The sequence below is a fragment of the Neoarius graeffei genome, chromosome 8 (genome assembly GCF_027579695.1).
Source record: "Neoarius graeffei isolate fNeoGra1 chromosome 8, fNeoGra1.pri, whole genome shotgun sequence".
Lineage (NCBI taxonomy): Eukaryota > Metazoa > Chordata > Actinopteri > Siluriformes > Ariidae > Neoarius > Neoarius graeffei.
This window is the reverse complement of record NC_083576.1, coordinates 84,912,854-84,930,829: the sequence shown is the minus strand read 5'-3', so window position 1 is coordinate 84,930,829 and position 17,976 is coordinate 84,912,854. Positions and strand designations below refer to the sequence as shown.

The following is a 17,976-nucleotide window of genomic DNA, read 5'->3' as shown; positions in this document are numbered from 1 at the left end:
GTATAGTGGGCAGCATCACCAACTCACAGCTTCAGAATCTTGGGTTCAGTAAGCTAATTTGGTTGGAATCAAAGGGCACAGCTACCCAAAACAGCACTAATGGCAAAACATAATATAGTTATTGAAGGGTTTGACTTTTGGAAAGTAGCCATTTTGAAGGAGTTTTGTCAAAAATGTGGCTACACTATTGCAGGAAAATGCAAGAAGGAGCTACTAGGCCTTGCCTATACACTTTTGCTACAAAATGCTCCAATAGTTTTAAGTAAAGAAGCTGAAAAAATAAGCTACAATAGAGTATTACACTTTGCTCCTTGAAATACAAGTTGACAGCAGTCACATAACAATACCAGACCCATCTAAACTATCAGACGGTTGGTAAAATGAAAAGGAAGCAGTTGATTAATGGCCCCCATGTATCTGGATGGATATTAATAAGTATCTGATTAGATATGATGAAACAACCTATGCGGGATGTCCTTCCTGCTGCAACCCTCCCATTTCCTGGGATTGGGACTGGCACCAAACGACGGCTGGGTTAACCGTAGGTGCTAAAGGAGACAACCAAACTTGCTTGAAATTCTTGAAGACATTTCACCTCTCATCCAAAAGCCTTCTTCAGTTCTGTCTTACTAGTGGGAAGTTCCAGATATTTATCCTCTAGTGGACCAAAAGCAACCCTAAGGGGAGTTGTTGAGGTCACATGGGTCATTGACACTCTGTCATCCTGTAGGTGTTAGGGTCACTGGGGGCCAGGCGTGAATGGTGTTAACAGCCTAGAGGGTCATTTATCTGTGACCTGTGGGTTGTTGGCTCTCTCTGCCATCATGTGAGTCATTGAAGTCAGCTGAGTCTTGGTGTGGATGTGTACTCAGTTTTCTGGGAAGTGTGACAAGGACTGCATTGTAGGTGGCTGATAAGTGGTGACCACCTCATCTGTTCAGTGATGGTTGTTCCAGGTTGATGAAGATGGCTTCTTTTACTTGTCTTTCAAACCACCGGCCTTCTCTGGCTAAAATGCATACATTGCAGTCCTGAAATGAGTCTCTTTTGTTATTGAGATGCAGATAGACTGCAGAGTCCTGGCCTGAAGAACTGGCTCTCCTGTGTTGAGCCATGCACCTGTGAAGTGGTTGTTTCATTTCCCCAATTTACAGGTCCGTGCATTCCTCATTGCATTGAATTGCATACACTACATTGTCCTGTTTGTGTCTGGGTATTCTGTCCTTAGGGTGGACCAATTACTGCCTCAGAGGGATGTTGTGTTTGTGGAAGATCCTCTTGAGTTTCTCAGATAGTCCAGCAATGTAGTGGCTGGGTTCCATTCACACACACGGGCAACTTGGAATAGCCAGTTAACCTAAAGCCCGGCGCACTTCTCGTCACAAGCGTATTGTGATTTTTGGACACAAGTTTCCCCTTTTGGGTAGCTGCGTGTTTGCGTTATTTGCAACCAGTGGGTGATTTGGGGAGGGGGATGCAAGTCACATGGAAATCACGTGACTACTTCGCTGGTGGGGATTGGCTTAGCCTTTGGAGGTGATTGCTTCATTATCGCAAAGACATGCACACATGGCGATATCACTGGAACAAGTCAGTGACTGGCAATTTTTTGTCACAGCATGTTTGATACCTGCGATCTGTCACAAGCAACAAAAAGTCGCTGTCGCAAATATCCACAAACGAAGCAATTTTTTGCTTCCGTCAAAATGTTGAACAGCCAAGCGATGGAAAATTGCCTGTGTGTGCCAGGCTTAACTGCATGTCTTTGGGGGAAACCAGAACACCTGGAGGAAACCCACACAGACATGGAGAGAACATGCAAACTCCACACAAAAAGGCCCCTGTTGGCCACTGGACTCAAACCCAGAACCTTCTTGCTGTGAGGCGACAGCGCTAACCATTACACCACTGAACTTTCAATCTGTTTACATTAAAAAAAAAAACTTTATTCAGCTTTTTAAACACTTTAAACTGATGGAATCCCCATGTGGACAGTTGGGGGCCGTGCCTGGAGGATGCTCTGGACTCTTGCAGTGGTGCTTTTGTGGCTGGGGACTGCAGTTGACTTGCTGACTTTGGGACTACAGTTGTCGTGAACGGTTTTGCGCTCAGGTTTCCGTCGGTGGGGGGTTTATAGCATCAACAAAGCTGACTTTATGTTAAGACTGTTAATGTTATAGTCATGTTGTCTGTTGTTGCCCAAATGAGGATGGGTTCCCTTTTGAGTCTGGTTCCTCTCGAGGTTTCTTCCTCATGTCGTCTGAGGGAGTTTTTCCTCGCCACCGTCGCCACAGGCTTGCTCATTGGGGATAGATTAGGGATAAAATTAGCTCATGTTTTAAGTCATTCAAATTCTGTAAAGCTGCTTTGCGACAATGTTTATTGTTAAAAATGCTATACAAATAAACTTGACTTGAATCACATTCAGTGCCTGATTGGTTGGATCAAATATTGAATTCCACGTGAATTCGGTTGGATGTAATACAGACTCGGTATACAAATAAACACAAAATTTCTCCTCAGTGCTGAATTCTTCCATACAGAGTTGAAAAAAAAACCTCTTTGTCCTGTTGATTTGAAAAGAGCAAACACCTCAAGGGTTGATTTCACGCTGAAGTGAATGAAACGGTTTGGTTTGCTTTTGCCCCAGTGGCCTTCCATACCGAGTGGGCGTGGCGTGAAGTCGTGAGGGATGACGTCAACGGCGCTGTTCAAAGCGCGCTGGTGCTGGAGAGAGGCGCGCCACGCACCCGCACAGCAAGCTCTCGAGCAGCGCGTGCACAGGAAGAACGATATAGTTCTGTACGGGTACTGGGTTCTGATACCGGAACCGGAGCAGGAGAGTCAGAATTCAGGAGATTCAGGAGATCAGATCCCCCAGAAGTGTGAGTATTGAGTATTACTGAAACATGGATAAAGAGGGGAAAGTTGGGAGGGGAGATGGATGATGATGATGATGATGATGATGGGTGGTGTGGATGGATTGAGATTGGATTTCTTCCACGTTGCCACTGTGGCACACACACACACACACACACACCAAAGCCTGATATTAGATCAAATCCTATTATGTATAACATATACAACATTCCTGATCATTATTGTGTGCCAAAAGATTTGCATGCACGAGCTACACTCTATCAAACACACCTTTCTTTTCTTTCTTCCTGCAGTTTCCTTTAGGGGATTAATAAAATATCTATCTATCTATCTATCTATCTATCTATCTATCTATCTATCTATCTATCTATCTATCTATCTATCTATCTATCTATCTATCTATCTATCTATCTATCTATTAAAATCAAGGATCTGTCTTTTGTACCTTCACCTGGAAAGGTGCATGTTGTGTCTCAGTCTGAAAACAATTAAACATCCAAAAGTGGTCCATTAAGGTTCAGTGATGCACCTGAATCCTTTTTAAATGCACGCTATGTTCACATTGCCATGTCACAGATGCACATTAAAGGTACTCGTGAGGGTACCACCCTGAGTGACGAGGAAAGGCGCTGTACTTACTTTAGTACCCTTTTATTCCAATTGTGTGTGTGTGTGTGTGTGTGTGTGTGTGTCCTGTACGTGCTGCAGCTTCGCCTTTACAGCTGGTTACATGTGAAGGAAATCATTTGAATGTTGATTTGCATGGCTGTAAGGCAATGCTGCGAGCAGATGTGTGTGTGTGTGTGTGTGTATTAATGGCCTGTTTGTGTGACTGTGCAATAAATAATAGACCAATTTACAGGAGGCCAGATTTAACGTCTCCGGTTCTCGGCACTGGGGCGGTCCTCTGACCCATCCGTCTTCTGTAACTCGACTACTTATTTATCTTTGACCTGGAAATATCAATGTAGTGTTCCTCTGTAGTGTTATTTTTGCACATACTGTCTACATAAAGTTCTTCTCCGGCATTCTACCACAGCTGAATTCTTGTATCCGATTGGTCAGAAGGTCTTGTTTAATAATAACATCGTTTCCATAGTAACAGCTCACTCACAGGGACTTAACGAGTATAATAATAAACGGACAAAAACGTTTCATAGCAATGAAAAACGTCCTGGTTTTTTATTTCTTCAAAAGTTGTTGATGTCATTGATGACGTGTTCTGTTTATCAAACATTCAGGGAAGGAGTCTCCAGTGTCAGCACTTTGTAACAGTAAGAGGTAACATTGTTGGTATTGTTAAAGTTGAAGACATTTTCAGGACAGAGGTGTTTATGATTAGCAGGTTCTCGGTAGCATGACGAGCTGCGGCTGTGTCTTTTTGGCGAGGGAATGACTGTTTATAGCCTGGCTGCGATAACGTTTCACAGCATTCATTGTAACTATAAATGGATGAAAACTAAAAAGTCATTCGTTAATAAATTAAAATTGGTAATCGTTGGCGAATAACTGTGGAATATATCTGATATACCATGAAAAACAGCCAGCCAATATTATTATTATTATTATTATTATTATTATTATTATTATACATACACACTCTCTTCATATCAGCATTCTCGAAGGCTGACACTAGCTTACCCGCGACTCGTTGCTGTTAGCGTGGCAGACCAGTTATCTTCCAGCCGGTGTAGTGTTAGCGAAGGCCAACACTAGCACAGTCAAGCCAAATATTATTATTATTATTATTATTATTATTATTATTATTTTCCCTGTGTAATTTACTGAGTTACTTTTAAAATCAACATCGACGGCTACACACAACGGAGCAACCTGGCAACCAAAACTCTCTCAAAATCTTCCACTTTTAACGACGCAAACCTGGCGGCCATGTTTGTTTACAAACTGTCACCGTCACTCGCTCGCGTGGAAGTTTTACATCTCCGTCGTGTCTCTTTTCCAGTTTTTCGATATCCGTTGATATGTTTTTCTCTTGTAAATACGTGTGAAGAATATCTAATGAAGTTTTGGTAGCCTTTCAAGTGTTCAGCGCGACTTTAGTTTCAATTTTCAGTTTATTTATTTAGTGCTTTATCCGAGCACTGGATTAACCCCGTCTTCTCTCTTTCCCGGCCGACAAAGAAATGATTGTGCGCATGCACAGCAGAAAAGTTTTGTCACTGGATCTTTGCATGAGCTTCGACGTGTGATGTCGTGTTGTCTTGACAACGTGCGATATTATAACAATATTGCACGCTCATTCTCAATTAGGGAGAGCGGCGTAATGCACGGAGGATAAGCGATACGATAGCAATATTGCATGCCATCAATAAACCCACTAGAAGGGAATAGAACACGTTTTTATTCCATAGAAAAAGTGGCCTGTGTGTATAATAATATATTATATTATGTTGACCATCTGTTCTTTGGCGACTGAGACCCTTCATTTAATATCAAACCTGCTCTGTGCTTGAACAGGCGTGGGTATTGGGAAAGACATTTGCCAGTTGGAATGTTTCCCAGATGTTTGCTGATGTTATGCTAATTTATTACACTATGACCTAAACGCTGTATATCTTTATACTCAGTATGATGTATGCTCCAGTTCAGCTAAAACAGATGAGGTGTGGTTCTGCCTGCGTCAGCATTTGCCTTTTTTTAATTTTCTCTCTCTCTCTCTCTCTCTCTCTCTCTCTCTCTCTCTTTCACACACACACACACACACACACACACACACACACACACACACACACACACCATATATGTGATCCAAAATAGGTTAACACATGCACACTGTTGGGGATGACCTAAAAACACCAGTCAGTCCTGAATATTACTCACGATCAGACTGAAATGTTGATCTCTCTCTCTCTCTCTCTCTCTCTCTCTCTCTCTCTCTCTCAGACACACACACACACATTAATAGTGTACCACCATAAATCTCTAAGCCAGCCCCACTGTTTAAGCTAATCATCCCTCTGAGAGGAAGTGCAGTAGCGTCTTTTTTTTTTTTTTACTTTAGCCATCAACACATTGTGGGATTTAACTCTATAACAATCATGAACACTGTCAGAAGAAGGAAAGCGGACGAGTTACTGTCTTACCCAGAAGAGGATGGGTTCCGTTTTGAGTCTCATACCCCTTTTCCTCCAGTGCTGTTCAAGATGCCTAATCTCAAACCAGTTCATCTGTGTTTCGAGAGCCAAAGACCCGGCTCTCAGCCAGGAAAACTGGTTCCAGACCAGCACCAACACTTTGCTGGCCTAGAACCGAGAACCACTTGTGTCAGCAGCTGGAGGCGGGATTATCATGACCAACAAGACCGATTAAAACTATGTGACCGCCATGTTTAAAAAAAAAAAAAGAGCTAGTCTAGCATCTAGTCTACCTAATCCTTTCGTCTGCCGTTGTTGTTGTTGTGCTTAGTTTAGTTTAGTTTATTAAAAATTTGCCACAAATATAAACATATGTGTTTACAAATAAATAACAATAAATAACAAAAGTGACAGGAGAAGAATACAGGGCAAAGCCCCAACTGAAATTCAACCCCTTACAAAGTTACAAAAAATATTAATTATATTCAATGACCTGGCGACTTGTCCAGGGTGTACCCCGGCTTTCGCCCGTAGTCAGCTGGGATAGGCTCCAGCTCGCCTGCGACCCTGTAGGACAGGATAAAGCGGCTACAGATAATGAGATGAGATAAATTATATTCAAACAATTAAAAAAAATTAAAAAAGGGGAAAAAACACAGTATAATGTAAAAATATAATTATCAGCCGACTCTGCTCGACCACATCTCCAGACTGACATCTCATCTCATCATCTCTAGCTGCTTTATCCTGTTCTACAGGGTCGCAGGCAAGCTGGAGCCTATCCCAGCTGACTACGGGCGAAAGGCGGGGTACACCCTGGACAAGTCGCCAGGTCATCACAGGGCTGACACATAGACACAGACAACCATTCACACTCACATTCACACCTACGCTCAATTTAGAGTCACCAGTTAACCTAACCTGCATGTCTTTGGACTGTGGGGGAAACCGGAGCACCCGGAGGAAACCCACGCGGACAACATGCAAACTCCGCACAGAAAGGCCCTCGCCGGCCACGGGGCTCGAACCCAGGACCTTCTTGCTGTGAAGCGACAATGCTAACCACTACACCACCGTGCCGCCCCCAGACTGACATTCAATTCAAAAACGCGACCAAACAGAGTCAATTGACAATAAAGCTACGTATAGAATTAATTTCGGATATACCAATATAATTAATTAACTATGGCAGAATGTATAGCTTTCGCTTGTCTTTATATTGAACATAAAGTAAATTCTTAAATTGATTAACTGTATTGGCATATTTTATAAAACTAGGCAAATTGTTCCAAAGTTTAATAGTTCTAGGGAAAAATGACTTTGTAAAGTACTGCTGACTGTGAGAGACGACAGGATGAATATTTACAGGATCATAGTTTCGAGTAGCGCCACGTGATGTTACAGGAAGCAAAAGATGATCAAAATTTGTATTAATAAGTCCAGCTCTCATTTTATATAGGAGAATTAGATCGTGTATATCTCTTCTGAATTCCAACGGTAATAAGTCAAGTCTTTTGAGTCTCTCGTTATAGTTTATATGTCTATCCAGATAATTCAATATAAACTTAGTGGCACGATGTTGAATATTTTCTATTAGCCTTCGATGCTTCGCAGTGTAGGGTGACCGGAGACATGAGGCATATTCTAGGACTGGTCTAACTAATGCAGTATACATCAGTTTTCCAGTAGATACGTCGGAAATGTCTCTACCACACACTCGCTTCACGAGGCCTAGGACTCTGTTACCCTTTGCGCACATCTCTTCTATGTGTGTAGCCCATGAAAGTGGAGCAGTAACCATAACACCCAGATCTCTGGTTGAAGGAGCAGAGTCTAAGGTCTGACCATCTAGATGGTAACTTTGTTGTGGTCTGCAACAAGATTTTATCTTGGTCATGTGCAACACTTTACATTTGGCAGCGTTAAATGACATGTCGTGGTCAACACTCCGTTTGTGTAGACTGTCCAGGTCAGCTTGCAGTGAGGTAGTAGAACTGTCAGAGTCGATAGAGCGATATAGCTTGCTATCATCCGCGAATAAGGCAAGACTTGATCCGTGACGAGTGTAGCTTGACAGGTCATTAACATAGACTAAGAATAGTAGCGGACCCAGGATAGAGCCCTGAGGTACCCTTGATGTCACTGGGAGCCAGTCAGAGAATATGCCATCGAGGACAACTCGCTGATGTCTATCTGACAGGTAACTTATAAACCACTGAAGAACAGAGCCAGACACGGTGAAGAACTGGAGTTTAGACAGAAGTAGATTGTGAGGTACTTTGTCGAATGCTTTTGATAGGTCTTGTGAACGCCTGGTTCTAGTGTTGATGGGAAAGCAGAGATGTATACAGTGACGTAATGACGTGGCTCTGTGGTAGTGCTCAAGCTCATACAAAAGCAAGCCAGTTCTCAGAAGGTTCTCATGTTGAACCAGTTCCAAACTGACACTAGCATCAGCCCAGAATGAGCACCGAATTCGCTTTATCGGAAAGAGGGTTTTTTTTTTCACACTTGGTCTGAATTCTTGACTCATCACTCACAACTGATTCGGGGCTCCTTTTGGTGGGTGGGGCTTATAATATATATAAATATATAAATAATCATCGGTTTGATCACAGGCAAGGCAGGGCTCTGGTGCTCTGAACGTTTGATTTTATAACTCGATAACGATAACGAGACCGTTAATGACGGCGTAGCTGACTCCGGCCCATCTAGTCTAGAAGGAACGATCTAAAGTGGGCCACCTTCTTCATGCAATAAATATTGCAAGCTATATACATGATATAGAAGATATACTGTATATATATACATACAGTGGTGCTTGAAAGTTTGTGAACCCTTTAGAATTGTCTATATTTCTGCATAAATATGACCTAAAACATCATCAGATTTTCACGCAAGTCCTAAAAGTAGATAAAGAGAACCCAGTTAAACAAAAGAGACAAAATATTATACTTGGTCATTTATTTATTGAGGAAAATGATCCAATATTACATATCTGTGAGGAGCAAAAGTATGTGAACCTCTAGGATTAGCAGTTAATTTGAAGGTGAAATTCGAGTCAGGTGTTTTCAATCAATGGGATGACAATCAGGTGTGAGTGGGCACCCTGTTTTATCTAAAGAACAGGGATCTATCAAAGTCTGATCTTCACAACGCGTTTGTGGAAGTGTATCATGGCACGAGCAAAGGAGATTTCTGAGGACCTCAGGAAAAGCGTTGTTGATGCTCATCAGGCTGGAAAAGGTTACAAAACCATCTCTAAAGAGTTTGGACTCCACCAATCCACAGTCAGACAGATTGTGTACAAATGGAGGAAATTCAAAACCATGGTTACCCTCCCCAGGAATGGTGGACCAACAAAGATCACTCCAAGAGCAAGGCATGTAATAGTCGGTGAGGTCACAAAGGACCCCAGGGTAACTTCTAAGCAACTGAAGGCCTCTCTCACATTGGCTAATGTTAATGTTCATGAGTCCACCATCAGGAGAACACTGAACAACAATGGTGTGCATGGCAGGGTTGCAAGGAGAAAGCCACTGCTCTCCAAAAAGAACATTGCTGCTCATCTGCAGTTTGCTAAAGATCACATGGACAAGCCAGAAGGCTATTGGAGAAATGTTTTGTGGACGGATGAGACCAAAATAGAACTTTTAGGTTTAAATGAGAAGCGTTATGTTTGGAGAAAGGAAAACACTGTATTCTATCATAAGAACCTTATCCCATCTGTGAAACATGGTGGTGGTAGTATCATGGTTTGGGCCTGTTTTGCTGCATCTGGGCCAGGACGGCTTGCCATCATTGATGGAACAATGAATTCTGAATTATACCAGCGAATTCTAAAGGAAAATGTCAGGACATCTGTCCATGAACTGAATCTCAAGAGAAGGTGGGTCATGCAGCAAGACAACGACCCTAAGCACACAAGTTGTTCTACCAAAGAATGGTTAAAGAAGAATAATGTTTTGGAATGGCCAAGTCAAAGTCCTGACCTTAATCCAATGGAAATGTTGTGGAAGGACCTGAAGCAAGCAGTTCACGTGAGGAAACCCACCAACATCCCAGAGTTGAAGCTGTTCTGTACGGAGGAACGGGCTAAAATTCCTCCAAGCCGGTGTGCAGGACTGATCAACAGTTACCGCAAACGTTTAGTTGCAGTTATTGCTGCACAAGGGGGTCACACCAGATACTGAAAGCAAAGGTTCACATACTTTTGCCACTCACAGATATGTAATATTGGATCATTTTCCTCAATAAATAAATGACCGAGTATAATATTTTTGTCTCATTTGTTTAACTGGGTTCTCTTTATCTACTTTTAGGACTTGCGTGAAAATCTGATGATGTTTTAGGTCATATTTATGCAGAAATATAGAAAATTCTAAAGGGTTCACAAACTTTCAAGCACCACTGTATTCATCAGCGAATTTGGCGCATGAAGAACACAGAGCCACGATATAATGCGATAATTATAATGATTATTTATCTGGTTCGACTGGTTGTTTTGGTCGAGCAGGGAGAGAATGACCGAGCTCCCAATCTGGGAATGTTAAATGATGTATTCAGAAGGTTTTCAGTATTCATGTGTTGTTTGCAAATGAGTTGACTCCTTGATTTAATTTGTTTAGGTGAACACTGACCGATGACTCGTGTACATGAGCTTGTTGGTGGTGGTGTTGTTTAGCTTTGTTTGTTTTTTTTTGTAGATGTCTTGTTAATAAAATCAAAATGCCTGAGTGGAGTCTTCTTTATATCATCTGAGCTGTCCGCTGAGCATGAACGGTGATTCTGCTGATTTATCTGTTTGACTCTCGGCTGTATTGATGAGGCAGCGTGACGGTGAGGATCCGCTGCACTGCTGCTTGTTTGAGGCGATTCGTTATCAAGATAAAAGACAATGAACCTTCATAAGGAAGAGCAGGTACAGCAGGAATCATAATATTAGTGCAGGGATGCTTGCTGTATTTGTGAGTTATTTAAATATATTTAATGTGATTTCATAAAATCGGTGAAATTTAGTTCCCTCTGAAATTTGGTCATTGTGATATATGTTTATTTATTTCTGTAATATCTAAAAAAAAAAAACCAGGCCATTCTGTTCTATTGCTGGGAAGTTATTTCATTTGAGGGGATTAAAGCAAATAACGTGCATGAAATCGCTCGCTTCGTGCAGTCAAGCAGACAGAGGAAGTCCGTGTCTGTGTGTGCATGCGCAGGTTTACCGTACATCATTCTGTCACTAAACGAACAGCTGATCACACCGAGGTGCTCGCTGAGCGCCGATATTTATTAGTTTGGTCCTGCGTTTCCTTTCCTTTGTATATAACATAACGTCTTTTCTTCTCGCTTTCTTTCCGTGACTGTAGTCGGTCTTTCACGTTTCATTCGCACACTCACGTCCTCCATTTTTCTCTCCTGTTTCAAATTTGCATCCCACAATGCCTTGCGCAAACAGGGAAAGCCCACCACATGATGTGTGATGCATGATGGAGTATCTTGAATTGAGTCATGGTGAAGCAGGAAAAAATAGCAGAGAATTTACGGCAATAAATTCATTCATTGTTCTATTTTTTTAAAAATAATAATAAATTTGGAAGTCTGTGATTCGAAGTCAGGAGCTTTCTGTCCACTAAACAAAAATAATTGGGTGTCGGGGGAAAATTCTTTTTATGGCCTCATCTCATCTCATTTCATCTCATTATCTCTAGCCGCTTTATCCTTCTACAGGGTCGCAGGCAAGCTGGAGCCTATCCCAGCTGACTACGGGCGAAAGGCGGGGTACACCCTGGACAAGTCGCCAGGTCATCACAGGGCTGACACATAGACACAGACAACCATTCACACTCACATTCACACCTACGGTCAATTTAGAGTCACCAGTTAACCTAACCTGCATGTCTTTGGACTGTGGGGGAAACCGGAGCACCCGGAGGAAACCCACGCGGACACGGGGAGAACATGCAAACTCCGCACAGAAAGGCCCTCGCCGGCCACGGGGCTCGAACCCGGACCTTCTTGCTGTGAGGCGACAGCGCTGACCACTACACCACCGTGCCGCCCCGTCTAGCTTTAATATATTTACATAATATTTATATATACATCAAACATTTATGTTAATTAGTTAATTAGAAAGTAGAATGAAACAATGTTAGTTATACTTCGGACAATAGGCAAAATACTGTCTGGTTTGGGGGAAAAATAGCAGTGAGTCGTTTGGGAGCTGAAAGAGTCAACTCATTAGTGATCTGATTCAGTGGAAAAGAGTCAAAATTCGAATGACTTTGGGTGTGAGAATGAAGCCTTTTTTTTTTTTTACATTTATCATTCAGAAGAGCTTTGCAAGATTAATATGCAATATCTCAATGTGTGCATGTGTGTGTGTAAATGTCATGTAGTGTAACCCCAGCATTCTGCTGCACAATATCTCTGAGCCAGGAAATGTCAGCTTTATCTCTCCGCCCTTCCAGTGACGGAACTGGAGTTGAATCTGATGTATATTTACAACTACGGTAGATCCTGACTAATATGATGATACAATATCAATCACAATACCTTTTTTTTGCGATATAATGAATGTTGTGATATCATTTTCTAGCATAACAGTTACAAACTGAAAATGGAAGCTGCTGAGATGAAGATAAAATTTTGTACTGAATCGGATTGTTCACGATGATGAGTTATTTGCCAATAAGAATTTAGCTACAAACTAAATGAATAAAATGCAAGTCTTGTGCATTTTCGTAATAGTTCTTTTTACCATCTATGGGTCGACTAGGATTGCACATAAATCTTGCATGGTTTCTGAAAGCGCAATGACGATGCAGGCGAAGAGGAGTGTGGTATGAGAGTTGTATCTCGGGGAAGTTTGGAGGGTGGATTATCCTTGAGGCAGGCTTGTAGTACTCGAGTCCGACTTGTGCCCTAATTTTCAGGACTCGTGACTTGACTTGGACTTGAGCACTGATGACTTGGACTCGTGAATTAACTGCATTCGGATTCATAAATTGGAGATGAAGACTCTGTTTTTTTCTTTATTTTTTGTAACATGCCATAATAATTAACGTAAGGTATTTATATTTACATCTACATTATTTTTTATACTAATTTCGTGCAAGAGAATGCACATTCATCTTTTCATATATCATGTTCAGGAACAAACTAACATTAATGGTGCTAAAATGCCTGGAGAGAACGCGGCTAGTACTGTCCACTTTGCTTCTACAGACTTCTCGTGCGGTGGGAAAAAATGCACTGCTGTGTGTTCCATATGTAGAAGAACTATCGAGGAGACGACGGGGACGACCTCGAACTTCAATCGTCATTTGGCGAGACTCCACCCAGAGAAGGAAGTGACACGCTGTGTTCATTGCTCTGTTGATAGTGGGCGGGGCCTGCTTGCTGAGCGATGAACTAGCTAGTGTTAACCCTCTCTCATGTTATTTGCCCTGTTGATAGTGGGCGGGGCTTGCTGAGCGATGAACAAGCTTTTTATCTGTAGCCTGTTAAGTAAAATGGGGCAGTCGAGCAGGAACGTTAAGTCCAACACAGTAGCAGAGACGCTTTCACATAAAGGCAGCAACAGACACCGTCACATGGTGCGGGTGGAGTCTTGTTCTCGGACTCGACTTGAAATTTTCTTTAACCACTCGGATTTGAACACTGGGGACTCGAGACTGGACTCGGACACGAGGTTTAGTGACTCGACTACAAAACTGCCTTGAGGTCACTCTTCATTTCTGCATCTACATCACTGGGGCAAGTGGAGTGGCTGTCCCTGCAAGGAAATATCTTGCAAAGAAACAAATTGAGCTAAAAGTCGATCTTTATGTCTGTCCTTTATAAAAACAAGCTGCGTGTTGAATTTGTTCTTAACGATATAACCATTAAAGTGATGAAAATAGACGGGACTATTTTTTGTCAGGGAGGCCGCCATAACTCCATCATGTGTGATGTCATTTTCCGCGAACACAGCGGCGGTGTACAGTGGATATAAAAAGTGCACACACCCTGTGAAAATGATAGGTTTTTCTGATGTAAAAAAATGAGACCATGATAAATAATTTCAAATCTTTTCCCACCTTTAATGCAGCCTATAACCTGGACAATTCAATTGAAAAACAAACAAATCCGTTAGGGGGGAAAACATAAAAAACTAGAAAAGCACTTGGAGAGCGCAGACCTCCGCCAAGAATCCTTTAAAAAAATCCGGGATCCAGAAGGTGATCCGGATCACCGCCAAAATTTAATGGATTGTTACCTGTGCCCAGGCACACCGCTGGAAAAAAATTTCAGAGCAATCCGTTCGTTACTTTTTACGTCATGTTGCTAACAGACAAACCAACAAACAAACAAACAAACAAACCAATGCTACCGAAAACATAACCTCCTTGGCGGAAACTGGAGGATAATACAGAGAGTTGTCTCGCTTCTCGCGGCTGTCGGGTGTGATATTACACTCTCAGCAGCCGAGGATGAACACTTCACACTTCAGCCATGACTAAACTGCGGATAAAAGAATCCAAATCAGAGGCTCAATCCCAAATGGCTCGTTTTTTTTTTGTAATCCGCTGCACTATCTGGAGTCTAACAGTCATTATTTTGTACCTTTTAAGCGTAGGCGTGTAGAGTACCGCTGTAGGGAGCGAAGAGACAACTGGGATTATGTTGAAAATAATTGTAAGATCCCTGATAATAGTTTTGAAAGTATATTGTATGAAATCAAGGACACTACTGTATGTGCGTTTTCTAAACCTGTATGCAATCTGCACTGGTCAGAAAATGTGCTCACAAACTGCCGTCGTAAAATTTGTACATTCCTGAAGTAATTCATTATCAGAAAGCGCTCCAAGGAGAAACTTCTTTGAAAGCTAGAATCCATTAAAGGTAGACTGCCTTTCATATTTTTCAAGTGTAGGTCATAAAAAGAATTTTACCCGACACACAGTTATTTTTATTTAGTGGACCGAAAGCTACTGAATTCAAATCACAGACTTCCAATTTTATTTATTTATTTTTTAATAGAACAATTAATGACTTTAGAGCCACGTGTCCCTAAATTCTCCGCTATTTTTTCCTGCTTCACCATGACACAATTCAACATACTCCATTATGCATAGCGTGGTGGGCTTTCTCCGTTCGCACAAGGCATTGTGGGATACAAATTTGAAACAGGAGAGAAAAATAGAGGACGTGAGTGTGCGAATGAAATGTGAAAGACTGACTACAGTAACGGAAAGAAAGCGAGAAGAAAAGACGTTATGTTATATACGAAGGAAAGGAAACGCAGGACCAAACTAATAAATATCGGCGCTCAGCGAGCACCTCGGTGTGATCAGCTGTTCGTTTAGCGACAGAATGATGTAAACCTGCGCTCGCACACACACACACACGGACTTCCTCTGTCTGCTTGACTGCATGAAGCGAGCGATTTCATGCACATTATTTGCTTTAATCCCCTTAAATTAAATAACTTTCCAGCCACAGAACAGAATGGTCAGGGTTTTTTTTTTGTTTTTTGAGATATTACAAAAATAAACATAAATCACAATGACCAAATTTCAGAAGGAACTAAATTTCACTGATTTTATGAAATCAAAAGTCTGTCTAGCTTTAATTTTTGTTTAAAAAAATTCTGAATTTAGAAAAACAATTTTCTAAATTTTTTTTAGAAAAATTTTTTTTTCTAAAAAATTTTTTTTAATTATCCAGTGAACCCTTAAAGAACCCTTGAAGAACTATTTTTTTTCCTATATACTTGACGCTACATGACTCGTACGCTTGCGGACGCTGCTGCTACGCAAGTAGTGTACTGACTACACTTGCACGTGTACTTTATGTAAATCTGGAGGATTCCAACAGGTGACAGTGTGAGAAATCATCACAGTGAGAAAACAATATCCAGTTTCGCTGCGTTGTGAGTTGAGGAAAAAAAGAAGCTCAAGATAAAAATTCTTTGCATTTTGATGCTGCTGCGAAGGTGCAAAAAATACAGCAGCAGTGACACAGAAGATAATAATAATAATAATAATAATAATAATAATAATAATAACTAGACAGAGACTGTGACTAAAGTCACAGTAATTTGCGCTCACTGTTACAAACTGGGACGTCTGGTCACCGTACGCTATAGATCCAGAACGGTAAGAGATAAAGAATGACGCTTAGTGAGGAAAAGTTGCGCCCTGCTGCCCTGAACAAAATTAAAAAAACAAAAAAACTGATTGAAAAAAATCATGAAAATTGACAGAGTTATAAGAGATTGAAAAAAATCCTGTTTTTCATGGATCATTCTGGATCAGTGATCCAGATCAGCACCAAAAGTCACAGCAATGTAATTCAGCCCAGAGGTATTCTTCATGTGAAATTTGGTGATTGATTGAAAACTGAGGGAGAAATAGTGTCCTAAAAATGTTAGGAGAAGAAGAAGAAGAAGATCCTGAGTGAGAGTAACAATTTGTGCCAGCCCTGCTAGAGCAAATTAATAATAATAATAATAATAATAATAATAATAATAAGTTCAACTTATATAGCGCCTTCCTCACTCCCAAGGTTGTTTTACAATTACAAAAAAAAAAGTCCACCAAAATAGGGTCAGGATGTAATTTCAATGGTGTAGCTGCCCACAATCCCACCAAAAGGCACACGAAAGTATGTCCCACACCGCCTGCACAGCTGCCACGACGCTACCAGGCAACATCGCTCGGAACACCGTGCCATGGATCCACAAAGCGAGCACAGAAGCACCACCACACAGAGCGCTGCACAACCACGATGTTAAAGAGAACAACAAGCTCATTGCAGCCCATAGCGAACAGAACACGCATCGCCCATGGCGGACCACGGCTTGAGGAACCCGATGCCTAAAACTGGGTCTGAAGCTACACCACAACTGGCAGACAAAACATTCAAACAAAGAACAAACATCAAATCATACAAACGCAAAAAAAGCCAAAAAAAAAGGGGGAAAAAAGAAAAATTAAAGGCTCTGGTGAGAAGTGGCAGCCAAAACGTGCACAGCGTACTCTCAACCGGAAACGGAAACAAGAAGATGGTATGTGAGAGCTTTACACCATAATTTCTAACCTGCTCTATCAGCTCGTCTTCGAAACATTCAGCCATGTTGATATCTTCAGACTAGAAAACAACAATACTGACGTCACGTACCAACACATAAACACACTTCCACCCCAGTTTTTGCGGGTACTGCAACTCGTACACACATCGCGTTAATTTCTGAGGATGTGCTCAGAGGACGTGTCAAAAAAGTGCTGGGAAGGAAGGCGTAGCAGTCATGATGCGTACGCAGAAGCATTCTGGGTGTCGAGTATATTCCGGTCCTAAGAGTGTGTTTTAACAGGGAAAGTGTGAGGTACAAACTCCAAACTCCACGCTTAGATCAACTGTTTTGGTATTTAGTACACTTTGAAAAAGGTTTATTTTAGGATTATTTAAGTTTATTGGATGATTAAAGGCTCCTAGCCTCTTAAACGAGTTCTACATGTAACCCTTTCTCACAGAGAAACACTTTACACCTTTAAGAAACTTTGTTCCTCCAGAGGGACAAACAAAGAACCCTTAGAAATGAAGAATCTTCCAGTGAATTTTATATGAGCTTGACCACAGTTTCTCCCCTTTAAAGAAAAGTGGGAGGAGCTAATATCAGATAAAGTTTACTATAAGCTCAAGTTGACTAATCACAAGGCTGACGCTGCTCAGCTCCTCCCACACAGCTTTTATTAACTGGGTTCCGCCTGGATTTTATTTGTGCAAACTAGCAAATGTAAGCTAACATAGTAGTAAAAAGTAAATTAGTTATCACAAGGTAATTTAGCAAACAAAAGCTAACCTAGGGAACAAAAGATAATCTATTAAGCAAGCTAAACTTTCTAGTCAAACTAACCCAGCAAGCAAAAGCAAACCTGAGGAATAAAACTAACCTAGGTAGCAAAAGTTAACCAGCGAACAAAAGCTAACCTGGTAAGAAGAATTTACCCAGTGAACA

General features: G+C 41.4%; 1 protein-coding gene across 1 annotated transcript in view; it reads left to right on the top strand.

Moving 5' to 3' along the window:
* The first annotated feature begins 2,819 nt into the window (after window positions 1–2,819).
* The window catches only part of smpd3 (sphingomyelin phosphodiesterase 3), a 146,507-nt gene continuing 131,350 nt past the window's right edge, over window positions 2,820–17,976 (top strand). The window contains exon 1 of the mRNA XM_060928403.1: window positions 2,820–2,885. The gene's annotated coding sequence lies outside the window, so the exon portion shown is untranslated. The remainder of the gene's footprint in view (window positions 2,886–17,976) is intronic.